Source organism: Lates calcarifer, linkage group LG2 (genome assembly GCF_001640805.2).
Source record: "Lates calcarifer isolate ASB-BC8 linkage group LG2, TLL_Latcal_v3, whole genome shotgun sequence".
Lineage (NCBI taxonomy): Eukaryota > Metazoa > Chordata > Actinopteri > Centropomidae > Lates > Lates calcarifer.
This window is the reverse complement of record NC_066834.1, coordinates 816,090-840,807: the sequence shown is the minus strand read 5'-3', so window position 1 is coordinate 840,807 and position 24,718 is coordinate 816,090. Positions and strand designations below refer to the sequence as shown.

The 24,718-nt window shown below is 41.0% G+C and overlaps 1 long non-coding RNA gene across 2 annotated transcripts; it reads right to left on the bottom strand.

The window, feature by feature from the left end:
- Positions 1-16,324: 16,324 nt before the first annotated feature.
- LOC127142859 (uncharacterized) lies at positions 16,325-23,348 on the bottom strand. Of its 2 annotated transcripts, XR_007813942.1 has the most exons (5): positions 23,062-23,348; positions 22,662-22,794; positions 22,256-22,382; positions 17,876-17,937; positions 16,325-17,114 (listed from the first exon to the last, which is right to left on the bottom strand). It is a non-coding gene; the product is annotated as an uncharacterized LOC127142859 (long non-coding RNA). The 2 variants fall into 2 exon arrangements; XR_007813941.1 differs by having other exon boundaries at positions 22,662-23,348.
- Positions 23,349-24,718: the final 1,370 nt, after the last annotated feature.

The following is a 24,718-nucleotide window of genomic DNA, read 5'->3' as shown; positions in this document are numbered from 1 at the left end:
TTTTGACATTTTTCACTACAAACTGCCTGTCGCAGTCACCAAAAATGTGGCCAACAAAAACGCGGGTGTCAACTTTTTCAACGAATTCACCTAAAACTTGTCCAAATCCACTCCAAATGGCATAAAACATGTCCCTGAGTGACTTTGAGCTGAAAAATGTGACCATGAAATTTTGACATTTTTTCACTACAAACTGCCTGTCGCAGTCACCAAAAATGGTAACCAAAAGGAAAACGCGGGTGTCAACTTTTTCAACGAATTCACCTAAAACTTGTCCAAATCCACTCCAAATGGCATAAAACATGTCCCTGAGTGACTTTGAGCTGAAAAATGTGACCATGAAATTTTGACATTTTTCACTACAAACTGCCTGTCGCAGTCACCAAAAATGGTGGCCAACAAAAACGCGGGTGTCAACTTTTTCAACGAATTCACCTAAAACTTGTCCAAATCCACTCCAAATGGCATAAAACATGTCCCTGAGTGACTTTGAGCTGAAAAATGTGACCATGAAATTTTGACATTTTTCACTACAAACTGCCTGTCGCAGTCACCAAAAATGGTGGCCAACAAAAAACGCGGGTGTCAACTTTTTCAACGAATTCACCTAAAACTTGTCCAAATCCACTCCAAATGGCATAAAACATGTCCCTGAGTGACTTTGAGCTGAAAAATGTGACCATGAAATTTTGACATTTTTTCACTACAAACTGCCTGTCGCAGTCACCAAAAATGGTAACCAACAGGAAAACGCGGGTGTCAACTTTTTCAACGAATTCACCTAAAACTTGTCCAAATCCACTCCAAATGGCATAAAACATGTCCCTGAGTGACTTTGAGCTGAAAAATGTGACCATGAAATTTTGACATTTTTCACTACAAACTGCCTGTCGCAGTCACCAAAAATGGTGGCCAACAGGAAAACGCGGGTGTCAACTTTTTCAACGAATTCACCTAAAACTTGTCCAAATCCACTCCAAATGGCATAAAACATGTCCCTGAGTGACTTTGAGCTGAAAAATGTGACCATGAAATTTTGACATTTTTCACTACAAACTGCCTGTCGCAGTCACCAAAAATGGTGGCCAACAAAAACGCGGGTGTCAACTTTTTCAACGAATTCACCTAAAACTTGTCCAAATCCACTCCAAATGGCATAAAACATGTCCCTGAGTGACTTTGAGCTGAAAAATGTGACCATGAAATTTTGACATTTTTCACTACAAACTGCCTGTCGCAGTCACCAAAAATGGTAACCAAAAGGAAAACGCGGGTGTCAACTTTTTCAACGAATTCACCTAAAACTTGTCCAAATCCACTCCAAATGGCATAAAACATGTCCCTGAGTGACTTTGAGCTGAAAAATGTGACCATGAAATTTTGACATTTTTCACTACAAACTGCCTGTCGCAGTCACCAAAAATGGTGGCCAACAGGAAAACGCGGGTGTCAACTTTTTCAACGAATTCACCTAAAACTTGTCCAAATCCACTCCAAATGGCATAAAACATGTCCCTGAGTGACTTTGAGCTGAAAAATGTGACCATGAAATTTTGACATTTTTTCACTACAAACTGCCTGTCGCAGTCACCAAAAATGGTGGCCAACAAAAAACGCGGGTGTCAACTTTTTCAACGAATTCACCTAAAACTTGTCCAAATCCACTCCAAATGGCATAAAACATGTCCCTGAGTGACTTTGAGCTGAAAAATGTGACCATGAAATTTTGACATTTTTTCACTACAAACTGCCTGTCGCAGTCACCAAAAAACCAAAACGCGGGTGTCAACTTTTTCAACGAATTCACCTAAAACTTGTCCAAATCCACTCCAAATGGCATAAAACATGTCCCTGAGTGACTTGAGGCTGAAAAATGTGACCATGAAATTTTGACATTATTTCACTACAAACTGCCTGTCGCAGTCACCAAAAATGGTGGCCAACATCAAAAAACGCGGGTGTCAACTTTTTCAACGAATTCACCTAAAACTTGTCCAAATCCACTCCAAATGGCATAAAACATGTCCCTGAGTGACTTTGAGCTGAAAAATGTGACCATGAAATTTTGACATTTTTTCACTACAAACTGCCTGTCGCAGTCACCAAAAAGTGGTAACCAAAAGGAAAACGCGGGTGTCAACTTTTTCAACGAATTCACCTAAAACTTGTCCAAATCCACTCCAAATGGCATAAAACATGTCCCTGAGTGACTTTGAGCTGAAAAATGTGACCATGAAATTTTGACATTTTTTCACTACAAACTGCCTGTCGCAGTCACCAAAAATGGTGGCCAACATCAAGAAAACGCGGGTGTCAACTTTTTCAACGAATTCACCTAAAAACTTGTCCAAATCCACTCCAAATGGCATAAAACATGTCCCTGAGTGACTTTGAGCTGAAAAATGTGACCATGAAATTTTGACATTATTTCACTACAAACTGCCTGTCGCAGTCACCAAAAATGGTGGCCAAACAGGAAAACGCGGGTGTCAACTTTTTCAACGAATTCACCTAAAACTTCGTCCAAATCCACTCCAAATGGCATAAAACATGTCCCTGAGTGACTTTGAGCTGAAAAATGTGACCATGGAAATTTTGACATTTTTTCACTACAAACTGCCTGTCGCAGTCACCAAAAATGGTGCCAACAGCGAAAAACGCGGGTGTCAACTTTTTCAACGAATTCACCTAAAACTTGTCCAAATCCACTCCAAATGGCATAAAACATGTCCCTGAGTGACTTTGAGCTGAAAAATGTGACCATGAAATTTTGACATTTTTTCACTACAAACTGCCTGTCGCAGTCACCAAAAATGGTGCCAAACAGGAAAACGCGGGTGTCAACTTTTTCAACGAATTCACCTAAAACTTGTCCAAATCCACTCCAAATGGCATAAAACATGTCCCTGAGTGACTTTGAGCTGAAAAATGTGACCATGAAATTTTGACATTTTTTCACTACAAACTGCCTGTCGCAGTCACCAAAAAGTGGTAACCAACAAGGAAAACGCGGGTGTCAACTTTTTCAACGAATTCACCTAAAACTTGTCCAAATCCACTCCAAATGGCATAAAACATGTCCCTGAGTGACTTTGAGCTGAAAAATGTGACCATGAAATTTTGACATTTTTTCACTACAAACTGCCTGTCGCAGTCACCAAAAGTGGTAACCAAAAGGAAAACGCGGGTGTCAACTTTTTCAACGAATTCACCTAAAACTTGTCCAAATCCACTCCAAATGGCATAAAACATGTCCCTGAGTGACTTTGAGCTGAAAAATGTGACCATGAAATTTTGACATTTTTTCACTACAAACTGCCTGTCGCAGTCACCAAAAATGGTGGCCAACAGGAAAACGCGGGTGTCAACTTTTTCAACGAATTCACCTAAAACTCGTCCAAATCCACTCCAAATGGCATAAAACATGTCCCTGAGTGACTTTGAGCTGAAAAATGTGACCATGAAATTTTGACATTATTTCACTACAAACTGCCTGTCGCAGTCACCAAAAATGGTGGCCAACATCAAAAACGCGGGTGTCAACTTTTTCAACGAATTCACCTAAAACTTGTCCAAATCCACTCCAAATGGCATAAAACATGTCCCTGAGTGACTTTGAGCTGAAAAATGTGACCATGAAATTTTGACATTTTTTCACTACAAACTGCCTGTCGCAGTCACCAAAAATGGTGGCCAAACAGGAAAACGCGGGTGTCAACTTTTTCAACGAATTCACCTAAAACTTGTCCAAATCCACTCCAAATGGCATAAAACATGTCCCTGAGTGACTTTGAGCTGAAAAATGTGACCATGAAATTTTGACATTATTTCACTACAAACTGCCTGTCGCAGTCACCAAAAGTGGTAACCAAACAGGAAAACGCGGGTGTCAACTTTTTCAACGAATTCACCTAAAACTTGTCCAAATCCACTCCAAATGGCATAAAACATGTCCCTGAGTGACTTTGAGCTGAAAAATGTGACCATGAAATTTTGACATTATTTCACTACAAACTGCCTGTCGCAGTCACCAAAAATGGTGACCAACAGGAAAACGCGGGTGTCAACTTTTTCAACGAATTCACCTAAAACTTGTCCAAATCCACTCCAAATGGCATAAAACATGTCCCTGAGTGACTTTGAGCTGAAAAATGTGACCATGAAATTTTGACATTATTTTCACTACAAACTGCCTGTCGCAGTCACCAAAAATGGTGGCCAACAGGAAAAACGCGGGTGTCAACTTTTTCAACGAATTCACCTAAAACTTGTCCAAATCCACTCCAAATGGCATAAAACATGTCCCTGAGTGACTTTGAGCTGAAAAATGTGACCATGAAATTTTGACATTATTTCACTACAAACTGCCTGTCGCAGTCACCAAAAATGGTGGCCAACATCAGAAAACGCGGGTGTCAACTTTTTCAACGAATTCACCTAAAACTTGTCCAAATCCACTCCAAATGGCATAAAACATGTCCCTGAGTGACTTTGAGCTGAAAAATGTGACCATGAAATTTTGACATTATTTCACTACAAACTGCCTGTCGCAGTCACCAAAAATGGTGCCAAACAGGAAAACGCGGGTGTCAACTTTTTCAACGAATTCACCTAAAACTCGTCCAAATCCACTCCAAATGGCATAAAACATGTCCCTGAGTGACTTTGAGCTGAAAAATGTGACCATGAAATTTTGACATTATTTCACTACAAACTGCCTGTCGCAGTCACCAAAAATGGTGGCCAACATCAGGAAAACGCGGGTGTCAACTTTTTCAACGAATTCACCTAAAACTTGTCCAAATCCACTCCAAATGGCATAAAACATGTCCCTGAGTGACTTTGAGCTGAAAAATGTGACCATGAAATTTTGACATTTTTTCACTACAAACTGCCTGTCGCAGTCACCAAAAAGTGGTAACCAACAGGAAAACGCGGGTGTCAACTTTTTCAACGAATTCACCTAAAACTTGTCCAAATCCACTCCAAATGGCATAAAACATGTCCCTGAGTGACTTTGAGCTGAAAAATGTGACCATGAAATTTTGACATTATTTCACTACAAACTGCCTGTCGCAGTCACCAAAAAGTGGTAACCAAAAGGAAAACGCGGGTGTCAACTTTTTCAACGAATTCACCTAAAACTTGTCCAAATCCACTCCAAATGGCATAAAACATGTCCCTGAGTGACTTTGAGCTGAAAAATGTGACCATGAAATTTTGACATTTTTTCACTACAAACTGCCTGTCGCAGTCACCAAAAATGGTGGCCAACATCAGAAAACGCGGGTGTCAACTTTTTCAACGAATTCACCTAAAACTTGTCCAAATCCACTCCAAATGGCATAAAACATGTCCCTGAGTGACTTTGAGCTGAAAAATGTGACCATGAAATTTTGACATTATTTCACTACAAACTGCCTGTCGCAGTCACCAAAAGTGGTAACCAAAAGGAAAACGCGGGTGTCAACTTTTTCAACGAATTCACCTAAAACTTGTCCAAATCCACTCCAAATGGCATAAAACATGTCCCTGAGTGACTTTGAGCTGAAAAATGTGACCATGAAATTTTGACATTTTTTCACTACAAACTGCCTGTCGCAGTCACCAAAAAGTGGTAACCAACAAGGAAAACGCGGGTGTCAACTTTTTCAACGAATTCACCTAAAACTTGTCCAAATCCACTCCAAATGGCATAAAACATGTCCCTGAGTGACTTTGAGCTGAAAAATGTGACCATGAAATTTTGACATTATTTCACTACAAACTGCCTGTCGCAGTCACCAAAAATGGTGGCCAACATCAAAAACGCGGGTGTCAACTTTTTCAACGAATTCACCTAAAACTTGTCCAAATCCACTCCAAATGGCATAAAACATGTCCCTGAGTGACTTTGAGCTGAAAAATGTGACCATGAAATTTTGACATTATTTCACTACAAACTGCCTGTCGCAGTCACCAAAAATGGTAACCAAAAGGAAAACGCGGGTGTCAACTTTTTCAACGAATTCACCTAAAACTTGTCCAAATCCACTCCAAATGGCATAAAACATGTCCCTGAGTGACTTTGAGCTGAAAAATGTGACCATGAAATTTTGACATTTTTTCACTACAAACTGCCTGTCGCAGTCACCAAAAGTGGTAACCAACAGGAAAACGCGGGTGTCAACTTTTTCAACGAATTCACCTAAAACTCGTCCAAATCCACTCCAAATGGCATAAAACATGTCCCTGAGTGACTTTGAGCTGAAAAATGTGACCATGAAATTTTGACATTTTTTCACTACAAACTGCCTGTCGCAGTCACCAAAAATGGTGGCCAACAGGAAAACGCGGGTGTCAACTTTTTCAACGAATTCACCTAAAACTTGTCCAAATCCACTCCAAATGGCATAAAACATGTCCCTGAGTGACTTTGAGCTGAAAAATGTGACCATGAAATTTTGACATTATTTCACTACAAACTGCCTGTCGCAGTCACCAAAAATGGTGGCCAACATCAAAAACGCGGGTGTCAACTTTTTCAACGAATTCACCTAAAACTTGTCCAAATCCACTCCAAATGGCATAAAACATGTCCCTGAGTGACTTTGAGCTGAAAAATGTGACCATGAAATTTTGACATTATTTCACTACAAACTGCCTGTCGCAGTCACCAAAAATGGTGGCCAACATCAAAAACGCGGGTGTCAACTTTTTCAACGAATTCACCTAAAACTTGTCCAAATCCACTCCAAATGGCATAAAACATGTCCCTGAGTGACTTTGAGCTGAAAAATGTGACCATGAAATTTTGACATTATTTCACTACAAACTGCCTGTCGCAGTCACCAAAAATGGTAACCAAAAGGAAAACGCGGGTGTCAACTTTTTCAACGAATTCACCTAAAACTTGTCCAAATCCACTCCAAATGGCATAAAACATGTCCCTGAGTGACTTTGAGCTGAAAAATGTGACCATGAAATTTTGACATTTTTTCACTACAAACTGCCTGTCGCAGTCACCAAAAATGGTAACCAAAAGGAAAACGCGGGTGTCAACTTTTTCAACGAATTCACCTAAAACTCGTCCAAATCCACTCCAAATGGCATAAAACATGTCCCTGAGTGACTTTGAGCTGAAAAATGTGACCATGAAATTTTGACATTTTTTCACTACAAACTGCCTGTCGCAGTCGCCAAAAATGGTGGCTAACAGGAAAACGCGGGTGTCAACTTTTTCAACGAATTCACCTAAAACTCGTCCAAATCCACTCCAAATGGCATAAAACATGTCCCTGAGTGACTTTGAGCTGAAAAATGTGACCAATGAAATTTTGACATTATTTCACTACAAACTGCCTGTCGCAGTCACCAAAAATGGTGGCCAACATCAAAAACGCGGGTGTCAACTTTTTCAACGAATTCACCTAAAACTTGTCCAAATCCACTCCAAATGGCATAAAACATGTCCCTGAGTGACTTTGAGCTGAAAAATGTGACCATGAAATTTTGACATTATTTCACTACAAACTGCCTGTCGCAGTCACCAAAAATGGTAACCAAAAGGAAAACGCGGGTGTCAACTTTTTCAAAGAATTCACCTAAAACTTGTCCAAATCCACTCCAAATGGCATAAAACATGTCCCTGAGTGACTTTGAGCTGAAAAATGTGACCATGAAATTTTGACATTATTTCACTACAAACTGCCTGTCGCAGTCACCAAAAATGGTGGCCAACATCAAAAACGCGGGTGTCAACTTTTTCAACGAATTCACCTAAAACTTGTCCAAATCCACTCCAAATGGCATAAAACATGTCCCTGAGTGACTTTGAGCTGAAAAATGTGACCATGAAATTTTGACATTATTTCACTACAAACTGCCTGTCGCAGTCACCAAAAATGGTGGCCAACATCAAAAACGCGGGTGTCAACTTTTTCAACGAATTCACCTAAAACTTGTCCAAATCCACTCCAAATGGCATAAAACATGTCCCTGAGTGACTTTGAGCTGAAAAATGTGACCATGAAATTTTGACATTTTTTCACTACAAACTGCCTGTCGCAGTCACCAAAAATGGTAACCAAAAGGAAAACGCGGGTGTCAACTTTTTCAACGAATTCACCTAAAACTCGTCCAAATCCACTCCAAATGGCATAAAACATGTCTCTGAGTGACTTTGAGCTGAAAAATGTCACCATGAAATTTTGACATTTTTTCACTACAAACTAGCCTGTCGCAGTCACCAAAAGTGGTAACCAACAGGAAAACGCGGGTGTCAACTTTTTCAACGAATTCACCTAAAACTCGTCCAAATCCACTCCAAATGGCATAAAACATGTCCCTGAGTGACTTTGAGCTGAAAAATGTGACCATGAAATTTTGACATTTTTTCACTACAAACTGCCTGTCGCAGTCGCCAAAAATGGTGGCTAACAGGAAAACGCGGGTGTCAACTTTTTCAACGAATTCACCTAAAACTTGTCCAAATCCACTCCAAATGGCATAAAACATGTCCCTGAGTGACTTTGAGCTGAAAAATGTGACAATGAAATTTTGACATTATTTCACTACAAACTGCCTGTCGCAGTCACCAAAAATGGTGGCCAACATCAAAAACGCGGGTGTCAACTTTTTCAACGAATTCACCTAAAACTTGTCCAAATCCACTCCAAATGGCATAAAACATGTCCTCTGAGTGACTTTGAGCTGAAAAATGTGACCATGAAATTTTGACATTATTTCACTACAAACTGCCTGTCGCAGTCACCAAAAATGGTGGCCAACATCAAAAACGCGGGTGTCAACTTTTTCAACGAATTCACCTAAAACTTGTCCAAATCCACTCCAAATGGCATAAAACATGTCCCTGAGTGACTTTGAGCTGAAAAATGTCACCATGAAATTTTGACATTATTTCACTACAAACTGCCTGTCGCAGTCACCAAAAATGGTAACCAAAAGGAAAACGCGGGTGTCAACTTTTTCAACGAATTCACCTAAAACTTGTCCAAATCCACTCCAAATGGCATAAAACATGTCCCTGAGTGACTTTGAGCTGAAAAATGTGACCATGAAATTTTGACATTTTTTCACTACAAACTGCCTGTCGCAGTCACCAAAAATGGTAACCAAAAGGAAAACGCGGGTGTCAACTTTTTCAACGAATTCACCTAAAACTCGTCCAAACCCACTCCAAATGGCATAAAACATGTCTCTGAGTGACTTTGAGCTGAAAAATGTCACCATGAAATTTTGACATTTTTTCACTACAAACTGCCTGTCGCAGTCGCCAAAAATGGTGGCTAACAGGAAAACGCGGGTGTCAACTTTTTCAACGAATTCACCTAAAACTCGTCCAAATCCACTCCAAATGGCATAAAACATGTCTCTGAGTGACTTTGAGCTGAAAAATGTGACAATGAAATTTTGACATTATTTCACTACAAACTGCCTGTCGCAGTCACCAAAAATGGTGGCCAACATCAAAAACGCGGGTGTCAACTTTTTCAACGAATTCACCTAAAACTCGTCCAAACCCACTCCAAATGGCATAAAACATGTCTCTGAGTGACTTTGAGCTGAAAAATGTCACCATGAAATTTTGACATTTTTTCACTACAAATAGCCTGTCGCAGTCACCAAAAGTGGTAACCAACAGGAAAACACGGGTGTCAACTTTTTCAACGAATTCACCTAAAACTTGTCCAAATCCACTCCAAATGGCATAAAACATGTCCCTGAGTGACTTTGAGCTGAAAAATGTGACCATGAAATTTTGACATTTTTTCACTACAAACTGCCTGTCACAGTCACCAAAAGTGGTAACCAAAAGGAAAACGCGGGTGTCAACTTTTTCAACGAATTCACCTAAAACTTGTCCAAATCCACTCCAAATGGCATAAAACATGTCTCTGAGTGACTTTGAGCTGAAAAATGTGACAATGAAATTTTGACATTATTTCACTACAAACTGCCTGTCGCAGTCACCAAAAATGGTGGCCAACATCAAAAACGCGGAGTGTCAACTTTTTCAACGAATTCACCTAAAACTTGTCCAAATCCACTCCAAATGGCATAAAACATGTATCTGAGTGACTTTGAGCTGAAAAATGTGACCATGAAATTTTGACATTATTTCACTACAAACTGCCTGTCGCAGTCGCCAAAAGTGGTAACCAACAGGAAAACGCGGGTGTCAACTTTTTCAACAAATTCACCTAAAACTCATCCAAATCCACTCCAAATGGCATAAAACATGTCCCTGAGTGACTTTGAGCTGAAAAATGTGACCATGAAATTTTGACATTATTTCACTACAAACTGCCTGTCGCAGTCACCAAAAATGGTGGCCAACATCAAAAACGCGGAGTGTCAACTTTTTCAACGAATTCACCTAAAACTTGTCCAAATCCACTCCAAATGGCATAAAACATGTCCCTGAGTGACTTTGAGCTGAAAAATGTGACCATGAAATTTTGACATTATTTCACTACAAACTGCCTGTCGCAGTCACCAAAAATGGTAACCAAAAGGAAAACGCGGGTGTCAACTTTTTCAACGAATTCACCTAAAACTCGTCCAAACCCACTCCAAATGGCATAAAACATGTCTCTGAGTGACTTTGAGCTGAAAAATGTCACCATGAAATTTTGACATTTTTTCACTACAAATAGCCTGTCGCAGTCACCAAAAGTGGTAACCAACAGGAAAACGCGGGTGTCAACTTTTTCAACGAATTCACCTAAAAATCGTCCAAATCCACTCCAAATGGCATAAAACATGTCCCTGAGTGACTTTGAGCTGAAAAATGTGACCATGAAATTTTGACATTTTTTCACTACAAACTGCCTGTCGCAGTCGCCAAAAATGGTGGCTAACAGGAAAACGCGGGTGTCAACTTTTTCAACGAATTCACCTAAAACTTGTCCAAATCCACTCCAAATGGCATAAAACATGTCCCTGAGTGACTTTGAGCTGAAAAATGTGACAATGAAATTTTGACATTATTTCACTACAAACTGCCTGTCGCAGTCACCAAAAATGGTGGCCAACATCAAAAACGCGGGTGTCAACTTTTTCAACGAATTCACCTAAAACTTGTCCAAATCCACTCCAAATGGCATAAAACATGTCTCTGAGTGACTTTGAGCTGAAAAATGTGACAATGAAATTTTGACATTATTTCACTACAAACTGCCTGTCGCAGTCACCAAAAATGGTGGCCAACATCAAAAACGCGGGTGTCAACTTTTTCAACGAATTCACCTAAAACTTGTCCAAATCCACTCCAAATGGCATAAAACATGTCCCTGAGTGACTTTGAGCTGAAAAATGTCACCATGAAATTTTGACATTATTTCACTACAAACTGCCTGTCGCAGTCACCAAAAATGGTAACCAAAAGGAAAACGCGGGTGTCAACTTTTTCAAAGAATTCACCTAAAACTTGTCCAAATCCACTCCAAATGGCATAAAACATGTCCCTGAGTGACTTTGAGCTGAAAAATGTGACCATGAAATTTTGACATTTTTTCACTACAAACTGCCTGTCGCAGTCACCAAAAATGGTAACCAAAAGGAAAACGCGGGTGTCAACTTTTTCAACGAATTCACCTAAAACTCGTCCAAACCCACTCCAAATGGCATAAAACATGTCTCTGAGTGACTTTGAGCTGAAAAATGTCACCATGAAATTTTGACATTTTTTCACTACAAACTGCCTGTCGCAGTCGCCAAAAATGGTGGCTAACAGGAAAACGCGGGTGTCAACTTTTTCAACGAATTCAACTAAAACTTGTCCAAATCCACTCCAAATGGCATAAAACATGTCCCTGAGTGACTTTGAGCTGAAAAATGTGACAATGAAATTTTGACATTATTTCACTACAAACTGCCTGTCGCAGTCACCAAAAATGGTGGCCAACATCAAAAACGCGGGTGTCAACTTTTTCAACGAATTCATCTAAAACTCGTCCAAATCTACTCCAAATGGCATAAAACATGTCATGAAAAATGTGACCATGAAATTTTGACATTTTTTCACTCCAAATGATGACACGCCTGTCGCATTAAACAAAAATGGAGGCCAACATCAAAAACGCGGGTGTCAACTTTTTTTTATCTGATATACTAAATACTGAACATAATACAATGACATTTTCTCACACTTTTGATCCTTTACTATACTGTGGCGTTTTTGGACATTTTTGACCACATACTATACTGTGACATTTTTGATCTCTTATTATAACATGACATTTTTATGACACCTTTTTCGGATTATTTCTGCATTGCTTTTATATTACAGAATCATTGTTACCACTATTATTAGATTACTTTTACCATTACATATTACTTAATACATATTACTTCTAAATTCACAATTAACTTTTACTGTTATAAATTACATCCAGTAACACATTGACTATTACCTCTTACTTCTGATATTGCTAATTATTTTTACATTACTTCTATTGATACAGATTACTTATACATTATTTTTATACAGCAGATTAATTCTATTATTAAGTTTTTCTGATATACTGAATACTGAACATGAACAGTTTAATGTCAGCGCTCTGTGTTGGACAGTTGATGTAAAGCTGTTAGTGAATTACCTGGAGGCCTCTGTCCTAGTCTCAAGGAACTTCTTCAATGTCTCTGACTAATCTGGGACCAAGTCACCATGAGTCAAGGACAATGTCTCTGATCGTGAACAATGTCTCCCTCATCCTTAACAATGTCTCGTGGACCATGTCTCTGCGATCGTGGACAATGTCTCTGAGATTATGGACAATGTCTCTGCAACCATGGACAATGTCTTTGTGACCGTGGACGATGTCTCTGAGATCATAGACGTTGTCTCTGCAATCATCGACAATGTCTCCATGATCGCGGTCATGCCGTCGAATCGAGGAACCACAGTGTCTCTACCGATTCTTGCGCAGAGCTCTGCGAAGCATGGGACAATGTCTCTGATCATGGACAACGTCTCTCTCGTCTTTGACAAGGTCTCTGCGATCGTGGACAGTGTCTCTGATCGTGGACGATGTCTCCCTCATCCTCAGCAATGTCTCTCCGACCATGGACCATGTCTCGGCGATCGTAGATGATGTCGTGGATGAAGTGGTGACACCTGGAGGAAATCAAAGAGAAACATACAAAGGAAAATGATCAATACATTACTACCTATTCCTCATCAACAGTTTAACCATGAAAACACAAATAAATACTCAATATTATAGCTGAACCACAACATTTGATGATTTTACATGCCGTCCTATACTATGACAATTTTACACCTTATTATACAGTGACATTTTTGATCTCTTACTATAACACGACATTTTTACTTCTTTTTTGGATTACAATTACTTCTGCATTGCTTTTATATTACAGAATTACTGTTACCACTAATATTAGATTACTTTTACCATTACATATTACTTGTTATATATTACTTCTAAATTCACAGGTAACTTTTACTGTTATAAACTACATCCAGTAACACATTACTTTGACTATTACATCTTACCTCTGATATTGCTAATTACTTTTACATTACTTCTATTGATACAGATTACTTATACATTATTTTTATACAGCAGATTACTTCTATTATTAGGTTTTTCTGATATATTGAATACTGAACATGAACAGTTTAATGTCAGTGCTCTGTGTTGGACAGTTGATGTAAAGCTGCTGGTGAATTACCTGGAGGCCTCTGTCCTGGTCTCAAAGAACTTCTTTATTGTACGAAGACTCTCTGCGATCGTGGACTACGTCTCTGTGATCGCGGACAAAGTCTCTGAGATTATGGACAATGTCTCTGCGACCATGGACAATTTCTTTGTGATCGTGGACGATGTCTCTGAGATCATAGACGGTGTCTCTGTAATCATCGACAAATATCTCCATGATCGCGGTCATGCCGTCGAATCGAGGAACCACAGTGTCTCTACCGATTCTTGCGCAGAGCTCTGCGAAGCATGGGACAATGTCTCTGATCATGGACAACGTCTCTCTCGTCTTTGACAAGGTCTCTGCGATCGTGGACAGTGTCTCTGATCGTGGACGATGTCTCCCTCATCCTCAACAATGTCTCTCCGATCGTGGACCATGTCCATGCAGCAGCTGAACAAGTAGACCTGGAAAACACAAGTACAGACTTACAAACAGATGCATAACGATCAGAGCAAGATGCTAAACCACCACACAAACTCGAAATGACCAAGAAGGAACACAACATGTCCACAAAGTGACCGCAGAGAAATGAGATGCACACTGCGCTATCAACCATCCACATTAAGGGACCACAACTCACGTCACATTAACACACTCTTACCCACGCAGTAAAAGCGAGTGAAAATGTAAACAAAAGGCCAAAATTTATCATTTACAGAGGATCTTAATGCTCGCCGGTGATGCTAATGCTAGCCGCTAATTCGTTAGCTCGTTAGCCTTACCCGTGCTAAGCGTTCAGGTTCAGCTTCACTCGTGCTGGACAAAAACAGCTCCAAAGCTCCTTTTAACATCCTGGCTTGTACAATAATAACGTTTCTCTGCGTTCTCACAAAGCAAAGCGACGATCTAAACGTTGTTTTCATTCTATATTTTCACTCCTTTTCCCGACTTTGTTTGTCTGTTGCCCCGCTCTGCTCTCCCCGCTGCCGGTCACGTTCAATGACGACGTGCATCACAGTCAATGGCGTCACACGCCAGCCAACGTTGATTGGTCAGCTCGTTGTGCTCCGCCTAGTAACCGGTTATGATTGGTCAAATATATTTGTGAACATATTTTCAAACTGGCTCCATTAAAAGTTTTTTTTTTCTATGATCCTGTGATATAGTGTCTTTGTCAAATCATGAACGATGAGGAACACAGTTTAGAGTAGTACTAAATAAATAAGTAAAGAACTTTTATTCATATAGCTCCAAATCACAACACTTTTCATACAGAGCAAGTCTAGACCATATTTATATTATTATATTTACAGAGAGAAACCCAACAATTGAAGCTGTCAGGCTTTCACCCTATGGACGTGGGCATGGTTTCATCTAAACTGAGTGGGGAAAAACAATAGATACAGGCGGGCCATGTCAGTATCACAGTAGTAAAACAGATGTGACTCCTCAAACCCACAATCTCCAAACTAGCAGCTTAAACCAGTCAAATGGTTACCTGCATTTATAGAGCTTTTGATTGTTTGCATTTGGTGCTCTTCTTCAGAATTCATTAAATATGTTTTTGGTATGTGTCTCAGTAATAAACTTGTAGGTTTCAGTTTAAGAACAGTGTTTCTCTCTGTCTTTATCATGGCTTATGAGCAGGGTCGTGACAACACTAACACTAAGAGTAATAGTAACAATACATTGTGTTGTTAGTGAATGTTAGTTATAGCTTGGAGGCTGAATTCAGTTAAAGGTACTGCAGAGTTCTTTTAAGTTTCCAGCAATTGAATTGAATCCCAAATTATCTGTAATCAGTTAGACTGGATGAAGAGCTGTTGTTGTTGACTGAAATTGAATTAAATTTACATTTGTACACTGTTGTAGTTCTTATAAATAAAACACTAATGCATTTGTTGTATTATTTCATCGTCTCAGTAAACATCCGATTTCCAAAAAAGCAACATGAATGTTAGTTGCCTTTCTAATTTGCAGAATAGAACTGAGCTGAGTGGTCCCAACACTACTGAAAGCATACTGTTAAAAATTCTCACGTCACAAAACTCTGAACAAAAATGTCATCTGAACGTGTCACTGACGTCCTCTGGCTCTGGGTTCTGGACTGACTCATGGAGATCCAGCAAGGCCTCTGCACCATCTGTGAGTCTTTGTTGATAGACTCTGGACCTCTTCCTCTCCTCTCCATGCATTCTCTGGTGTCATTGTGCTTTGACCTTCAGGGCCTCAGTAGGTTTTGGTCTTTATTTGGTAAAACTGAATTTTAGTCCACAAAATAACAAACAACACCGTTTACTTGTTTGAGTAAATGTAAGAAATTTAAGAGTGTTGCAGCATCCAGTAATGTTTTCACTGGTCCATTGTCTTATCCCTAACCAACACTTTGTGTATACTGTACTACCATGCTTGGTCTACCTCCCTGTGGACTGTATGGTTACTAACAGCTCATCCACTATTGCTTAGGGGTCTTATTTTGTTCTAGAAGAAAGACTTTATACTGTCAAACTCAGACATCCCATGTGATTGAAGGCCGATGGGCATGGAACTCTCAGAGCTGCCCTCAAAGCTGCAACAATGCCTGCTTTCACACAGCCAACTTGTGGTGGGTGGAGTGAAAGAACAAAGGCAAGCTTGTTAGGATTTAGATGCCTTTATTATTCTTTTATTTGGCTGCAATTTCTTGTCTATCTGCCCATATTCATTAAGATTTTGGCTACACTGGCTTGTGGGGTCTATGGCTCCAGGAGTAGTTACTGTATGTGACTCAAAACACATCAAGGGCTTGACTTTTCTTCTGCAGAAATCAATGTAAAGAAACCTAATCATAAAGAATAGATTAATATTCCTCTTAGCTCATCATGTAGTCAATTTACATCAACTAAAATCTAAGGAAATTAAAACATTCTGACAAATACAACAAATACTGTAGTAAGGCACACAGCTATTTTTCCACCTACGCAGATAAATGACATTTCCGAATATAGTTAGTAAAATACATTTTGTTTTTGAGTGTCATACATTCTAAAAGTATAATAACAGCCATGTCTGAATGTTAACAGGAACTTGTAAGACAAACACACATCAGATAAATCATCAAACGAGACTAAGTAATTACCTGACATATAAAAACCATCTCTGTAGTTTTTTGTGACACCACAAGTCATCTTCCCCAGACTCTGAGGTTTAGCAGATTCCTCCTTTTGTGTTTTTTAAGTGCTTATCATCAACAATTAAATGTCCACTGGATTGGAAAGGTGGAGTCCAAATCTTATGTCCAAATCCAGACAAGGTTCCTCTCTCGTGAGCCGTTAGAAACTGTCCCAACTCTGCAACCATCACGGCTGCTGGGAGGACACACAGGCAGGAGGAGTTCGGCAGCGACTCCTCTCCACGTCTGTAGGCTCTCTGCTCGACTAATCAAAGCTCCTCTCGTAGTCAAAGCTCTGCAAAAGCAAAAGAGACTTCATTCCAATAAATGGATGATCAAAGAGCATTAAGGCTGCTAGAAACAAGGGATGTTTCAATGGACTTTGAGAACAAATAGATGATGCCTAAGGCTGGGTTTGGTTTGAATTTTTTATACTATTGTCAATCTTGAACAATACAATAAAACAATACTTTTAATGAAACCATCTTCTTTTTTCATCCAAAGGGCAAACCGCTGATCCTTCTTCAGTTTGGTTCAGTTTACTTGTCACTGTGTTACTCAACCTGTGATCTCTGAAAGCAGCTGTATAACGTTTTCTGTTTGACAAAATAAGTCTAATGATGTCTTCAGGTGCCTTATTAACGACACTACTGAGTTGCATTATGGGAATGCAGAGTTTTTGGAACCAGGCTGAAACTGGAGACTGAAAGTCAGGAGCCATGGCTTCTTCTTCTAGTTTGAAGAGTTTTTTAATGTGTCTCTTGTGAGTCATCCAAAGTCTAATGCTAAACTGCTGGAGTATCATTTAATCAAAAGCAGCCAAAGCCCTCAAAAGTGAAACGCTGTTAACCAGCAACATTACAAGAACCCTGGCTAAATGCCCTTGACAGTTTTTCATACTGGAGTGTTCACATTTTGGTCGGTTCCCAAAAAAAAACCAAAACAGTTTCAGTACCCAGCTGTAATGATGCCTTGTGTGTGTAAGGTTACTAACCTCTGCCAATCACACCTTTTTGTGCTTGTCACTCTCACAAATCTCAGCCTGAATTGACCTACCAGAGCACCGAGCAGGTCCCCAGCAGCTGCTGTGTCACCGAGGCCTGGTCGATATACAGTAGCTGGAGGGAGAAAACATCGACTGTCAGCTGGCGAGATCACAAGAGCTAAAATCCTGTTGTAACAATGCTGCCTAAATCCCCCAATCACAAATCTCTTGTTATGCTCCTTTCTGTGTCAAAACACTCCCTTATTACATGACTGGACAGAAAGGTTGATGGCTTTTTTATTTGTAAAACAGGTCTCTAACCAGATGTAAATTCTAATAGAATGCAAATTTGCTCTGCTTATTCTGGCCGAGTTTCCACAGTATCCCAATCCCTCTTAAGCTTCTTGTTGACCGTGTCTGCCAGCTTTGTGTACACAATTGGCTCCTCAGCTATTCCAACTGCATCGTTAATGTCTGCCCTTTTGTGCTGCTCAATTCCACCGGAATAAACAGAATCACATGTGCAAAATTATTTTCTAACACAGATAATTAGCCGAAGAAACAATCCAGAGTATGAATAATAATGTGCCTCGCTAACATTATAACTTTTAAGCATGGGAAAAGGAGGGATTTGAATGCCAAGGGAAATGAGCTTATCAAATAAAGCTTGAAAATGTGCAGTGAATGAAATGAGTCAATCATTTTAATGTGAGATGGGAGCCCTGAGGAGAATAAATAAGCAATCGTCACATCATGCAGGGAGAACAAATGAGCATGGTACACAATTAGGCAGGGTCACATTCTGCCAGAGTTGTGAGCGTGGGATGGGCTAATGAGCTGTGTGAGTGTGTGTGAGTGTGTGTGTGTGAGTGTTTGTGTGACTGTGTATAGGAAGAGAAAGAGGAAGCAGGAGATGAAAAAGCTGATCTCTCGCCCTCAAAAATTCTGATGTACAGGCTAAGACAGCCAGACATCCAGACACACAAGTGGCAAGTCAGGCGAGAGACAAAGATAAAAGTAAGACAGGCTGGTGGAGAAGAGGTGGGCTATTAGTTGACTTGGCATCTGGGGCAAGTAGACATGTAGGGAGACAGAGCAATGGGCAGGTACAGCATCCAAACAGACAAAAAGAAGAGAAGTGCCTCAGAAGGACCAACGGCACAGAGCTTTCAAAGGCGACTCATAGTTATTAACTATTCAATCACATAAAGGAGAGCTGAAGGCGTGAAAGGTTGCGGACCGAAGCACTTTTGCTTCAGTGCATTAAGAGCCTGGTCCAGCACTCTGGCTGCGTGAAAGAGAAATAGATTGCCTCCCAGGAAGATGACTGCTCAAAGGAGTTGGCTTTTTCCCCTTAATAACAGCAATCTGCTGTGAAAATCTAATCCCAAGTACCATTTACACTGAATCTAGATAACTTCTGCTCGGAAAAGCGTACAATATGAATATTTCATTCCCTGATATACAAATAAACAGAACAAACCCCCCCATCAATCAGGGGACATTCTCAAAGTAGGTGAACTGGAAGAGCAGATTGCTAATAAATACCATGCTGCTAGAAATGCACATTTTTAAATGGCATTGTGGGGATATTCTACAACCAGCTGAAATGAAAATACAATTCTTCACAAGAGCGTAAAATGTATTTGATGGTACAGACATGGGTGTACATGACCCATATGGTCATAAAAAAGGAAAATATTAAGTGAAACACTCACAATGTTGATAACCTGAGTGACATATACACAGCAACAAACCATGCATGAACACTGTCCTTCAATTGAAGTAATAGCTCCATCTTTGCCATTAAAGTCAGATATGGACGCAGCCTTTAAGCCCCCGACTCTCCTTCTCGCTGGCCTAATTCTCCCTCCTCAGTGGTGGATAAGAGGGATCAGAAATCCATCCATATGCATGGCCAACTATCTGTAGAGGGGATGTCAGGTCTCAGCCTGGCCAGCTTTCTGAAAGTACTGGTAATGACACTTAATGAAAGCTAGGGAGCCGGGCTCTGAGAGGGAAAGCCTGCGCACGTATTCCCCCAGCCCCCGCCCAGCATCCAGACCGAGCCTTCAGACGCCATAAATAAACAAACGTGCTGCGCGAGAACAGAGGTGGTATTTCACTAGCTTCTCTCATGCCATTTCATCCACTTATTTATCTATTTATTATTATTCCCTGGATCACTGGTTTGCTTTCAGCCCATGTCTGTACTCCTGGCTCCCTGCAGATTTTTAAATGCCCCAGAACATTAGCTGGACTTTGCTGCAGTCACCCTGTGGCCCTTAATGGGCTGAGTTTGCATCAGCTCTCCACTTCACTGTCTCTCCACATATAAACACACATGAAGAGCTGTCAGACCAATATAACCCGGGAAAATATTCAGACATGTCCAGATCTCTTAAACACTCACACTGCTTACTATGGATCAACAAACTTAACCAAACCCCTCTCAACCTAGTTAAGCTGTCATCTTTTTAATTGGACTACTTCAGCATACAAAGGAGTTACTGTGTCTCCTGTGATGCAGGTGATATTGCTGAAGCTGAGAGGACCGTGGTGGTGAGGGAGTTCTGGTTGCAGTGATGCCTGTGCTGAGAAGGGTGGTGAGGCTCAGAGTAAACAGAGGGAATGAGGGGATAGAGAGGCTCTTCTTAGCACAAGCCTCTAATCAGTACAGTCAACACATGGCAGATTGGGTTCACATCTTTCTCCCCTCGCTCTCACGCTGCCTCTGTCCTTCCACCACCAAAAACTTATCCCTTCAATCAGCCCCAATTTCCCTCCTTTCAATTTGAGAGGATATCAGATAGGAATGTGTTGCAGGCAAATGCCAGGTAACACAAATCTGGCTCACTGTGAGGCAGGCTGGTATTGGCTGAAGAAATGAGATGGCTTTGACTGTGGGGCACCATTCCACCGACAAGTAACCCTTTCTCAAGCAACACATAAAACTCATATTTTATTTAGAAAAAGTTCTGTTTCCATGGTGACGCTTGAGTGACATGTTAACTCAGAGTGTCCTATGTGATCTGAACACTTATCTGTCTGTCTGGCCAGAGGAGAGAACGTCACTGTGTCGGCTGGGTGAAACGTTTGCAGACTCTGAACAGTGGCAGGGAGGGGAGGCCTCCTCCTCTGCTGCTCCCTCCGTGTCCTTTGATCAGGGACGCCCTTTTTTCCACCCTCAACATTTCCCAGCTAACTGCATAAATGTGTCTTCAGTGTTAACAAGCTTTAGCCATCAGTTGTGGCGGGGCCACACAGGTGGGGCTGACACAAGCTGGCCAGAGTGGAGCAGATTACAGCGGGGGTCATCGTGGGTGCAGAGGAGGAGGAGTGCTGAACATGGTTGTATGTAAAGGAGAGCCGGTGCTTTGTGAGATGGAGGGAGAAATGTGCTGGAGCAGCAGGACCCAGAGGCACAACCCGGGGGGGGGGGCAACTTCAAACACTGATGTTGATTTCACAGCCAGAAAACACAGACCATTAGTCACACAAACACACTGAGGCCTATGCTAATCCCAGAAGAAAAATCAACATGACAGCCAATAAAATCCTGGGAGTTATGCAGCAGCTTTGCTTTTCAGTGATACTGTCTGTGATGTGCTGGTGAGTGTTTGTATTGACCCATGTTTCAGATGAGCCACTCCAGAAACACTCACGCTCTGTCTGAAAGCTCGCTGCTTTGTCACTGACACTGTCTCTGGAGTCGCCCAGTGCAAAAGCAGAGGACATGTAGCCACAGAGAGGGCTTGTATAGATTTGCCACCACTCTTTTAGAAGAGAGCTGGGTCTTTGTGAGGACTACAACAGTTTAACACAGCAGAACAATCAGAGCCAAAGGTACCAACTCTGACTGTCTCAGGTCAGAGTCTGCAGAGTCTGGTAAACTTGGTCAGAGGAGGCAGAGGAAGGGAACCACACTGAGGATGGTTAGACTGTCTAATACATCACACACTTTGTCTTCAAAGCAGCTTAACACTGAGCTGAGAAGTGCTGCTTTCAATGACTCATCTGGTTCAAAGTTTCAGGTGTTGGTTGTGGTCAACAGCAACACTTCATCACTGCAGCAAGGTGATTAACTTCAACCACAGAACGTCAGCAAGAACAAGATCTTTCCTCTGGTGTTAAATGGCTATTTAAAGCACTTATATACACATATACAGTTGGGGATATACGGCCAAATTTAAACTCTGTAATACTCTGTATCAACATATTAAGTCTGTTTAATACAGTCTGAAGAAAATGTTAGTGCCACAAACACCAGAGGGAGCTGCACATCTGCATGAGGACAGGTGAGGAGTGAATGTTGAGTCTAGGTAGGAGAATTCTGCTGCTTTTTCATTTGTGTTTCTGTGACGGTTTAACGTATATAAAAAACAGAAAATATGAAAATTTGACCTGCTCCACAATATTTGTAGGTCTGAGTATATTTTCTTGGTAAACACCTGAATCCTCTCCTCTTCAATCCTCCTCTCGTCAAGCTCAGCGTTATGTCTCCTGACCTCAATTTGCAGAGCTTCCACACCCTCCTGCAGGTGGATTTGTGTGTCCCATACACACAAAGACGGAAGCCTACGCACAAACACAAAGTGCACTGTATTCCACACACTGCTGTATTTGAGAGTAAAGCACACACGTGTGTATATATATATATATATATATATATATATATATATATATATATATATATATATAAACTCTGATCTGTCCACTTTCTCTGTCTTGGTGGAGATGCATGATCTTCTACTTTGCTCTTTTATTTTCACTGCCAGTTTTTCATTTGCTCGCCTGAAGCAATGTTGGAATATGATAAAATGTGCATTAGCTATTGTTGGGATAGAAACCAATTACTGAGCAAGTGCAGAGATCTCAGCAGTGGTGTGGGGCGTTGTTAAGGCCTCACTCATGTTCTGAGACCAACTGGTTGACAGTGGATGGATGGTGACAGCATCTGTCTGACTGAGAACAGAACCTCCACCTGGTGCTGGGACAGAAAAGGAGAAAGAGAGAGACAGGGAATAAAGGACAAAGGCAGTGTGAGGAAAGTAAAATACAAACAATAACCACATATCCACAGCAAACTGTTTGTGTCAACACCTCAGCTGCTGATCTACTGTACCTCTGCAATCACAGACGAAAGCTTGGAGAGTAAAGCCTCAAAAATAAGACACACAAGCAAGGAGACATTTGGAAAGGTTACGGTGTTAGACTGATGAGGCCTGTGCATGTGATATTGTTTGACCTGAATTACCTTAAAGTTATAGCTGTCCCTGTGAGATACCATCTCTACCTTTATTAAAATGCCGCCACTCTCTGGCCCCACTGCAAGTTGGATGCTCAGCTCTGCTCTCACTCATACAAGCCTGCAGGGAGACAAAACATAATGAAAGATGGTATAAGCAAAGGTTACTTTCAAAAGAATAATAATAATAAAAAAATCCAACATATTTACTTCAGCACAACAGAAGAGTGCAGTTCTCTTAGAATATGATTAAACACCACAAACACTGCTAAAAATGGAACATCTGTGTACAGTATATCGACTGAAACCTCCAGGGGTCTACGTATGTACTTATCAGGAAAGTGCACATGTTGAAGATGTTTTGGGTGATGTAACTTACATTTAACCAAGGAAGACAAACTTTATTGTACCACAGTTCAAAGTGTGAGTCACTCGAGGATACCGCCTCTATTTTCGCTGGTACTGTGCCCAGGGGAGGCAATAAGGCACAAACATGTCCCTCATCTCAGGCAGTCACCTCCTCACTGCTTCTGAGCCACAACTCTGCCAATGCCACCAACACTGCCTGCCCAGCTCCTCCCTTTGTCAGGTGAGGAGCACATTTTTAATAATGATTATGCACTTGCTTTACTTCAGCAGTCTGCTCAGTATCATAGTTTGCATATAGCCAGTCAAAGAAAGGCTTCATATATCTACCACTGAGAGTGCCACCTAATGAAGTCCCTCTTATTTCTGAATGACACACACTGGGTGGCATTTGAAAATATAATTCTGGTGTAGGCTTACTTCATAGCCTTGGCTCAAAATAATGAATTATAGACGTTGTGATGAAAATGTGTGCACAGCCTTTCAGTGGCTGCTCTGTTGTGTCACTCGATTCCCCAGCTTGAGCTCTACAGCCATTTCCTGTTAGTCGGAGAGACAGAGGCTGTGAGCACAGCACCACCATCACAATGACCTTTCCACAAGCCCAGGGAGCACGCAATGCAGAGGAGAGGCAATAAAAGTAATGAAAGAAGCAAAGGCAATTAAAGTGGTGTGTGTGTGAGGGGAGCGTGGCGGAGATGAGCCTAACTGGAGGCAGCCCTGGAATGCACTACAGCTCCATATCCCCCATAATCCCTGTGTGATCGCAGAGCAACCCTGGTGTGCTCCCAGTCTGATCATCCTCTCGCAGCATTCACCAGCTAATCCGTGCAAAAGGACAGCCATGCACACACACTCCACACACAGACACACACACATATATTAAAGTCATTCAGAGATACACACACCTCTGCACACACTGCTAGAGCAATTATTATAGGCTGCATACAATATGTACTGCACAACAAAGTGAGGAAACTACTAAAAATAAATTACTAAACACAAACACATTCAGGCTCAAATGCACACACACACACACACACACACACACACACACGTTTAGTTCTAGAAAATGAGTTGCTCTCCTCCCGCCCTCTGCAGCACAGTGTTTCCTCGCGGCCAGTGAGAATCATTAATGCCCTTCCTCTGATGCAGCCATACAACCAACAGCAATTATTTCTAAAAGCAAAAAGTGAAAACAACGAACACACAAATATACACGGCACATAATCATTATTTTTTTGTTAGGCTGGCTGTGTGGGGGTTGAGGAGGTGGCAGCAGCTTGGACTTCATTTTCTC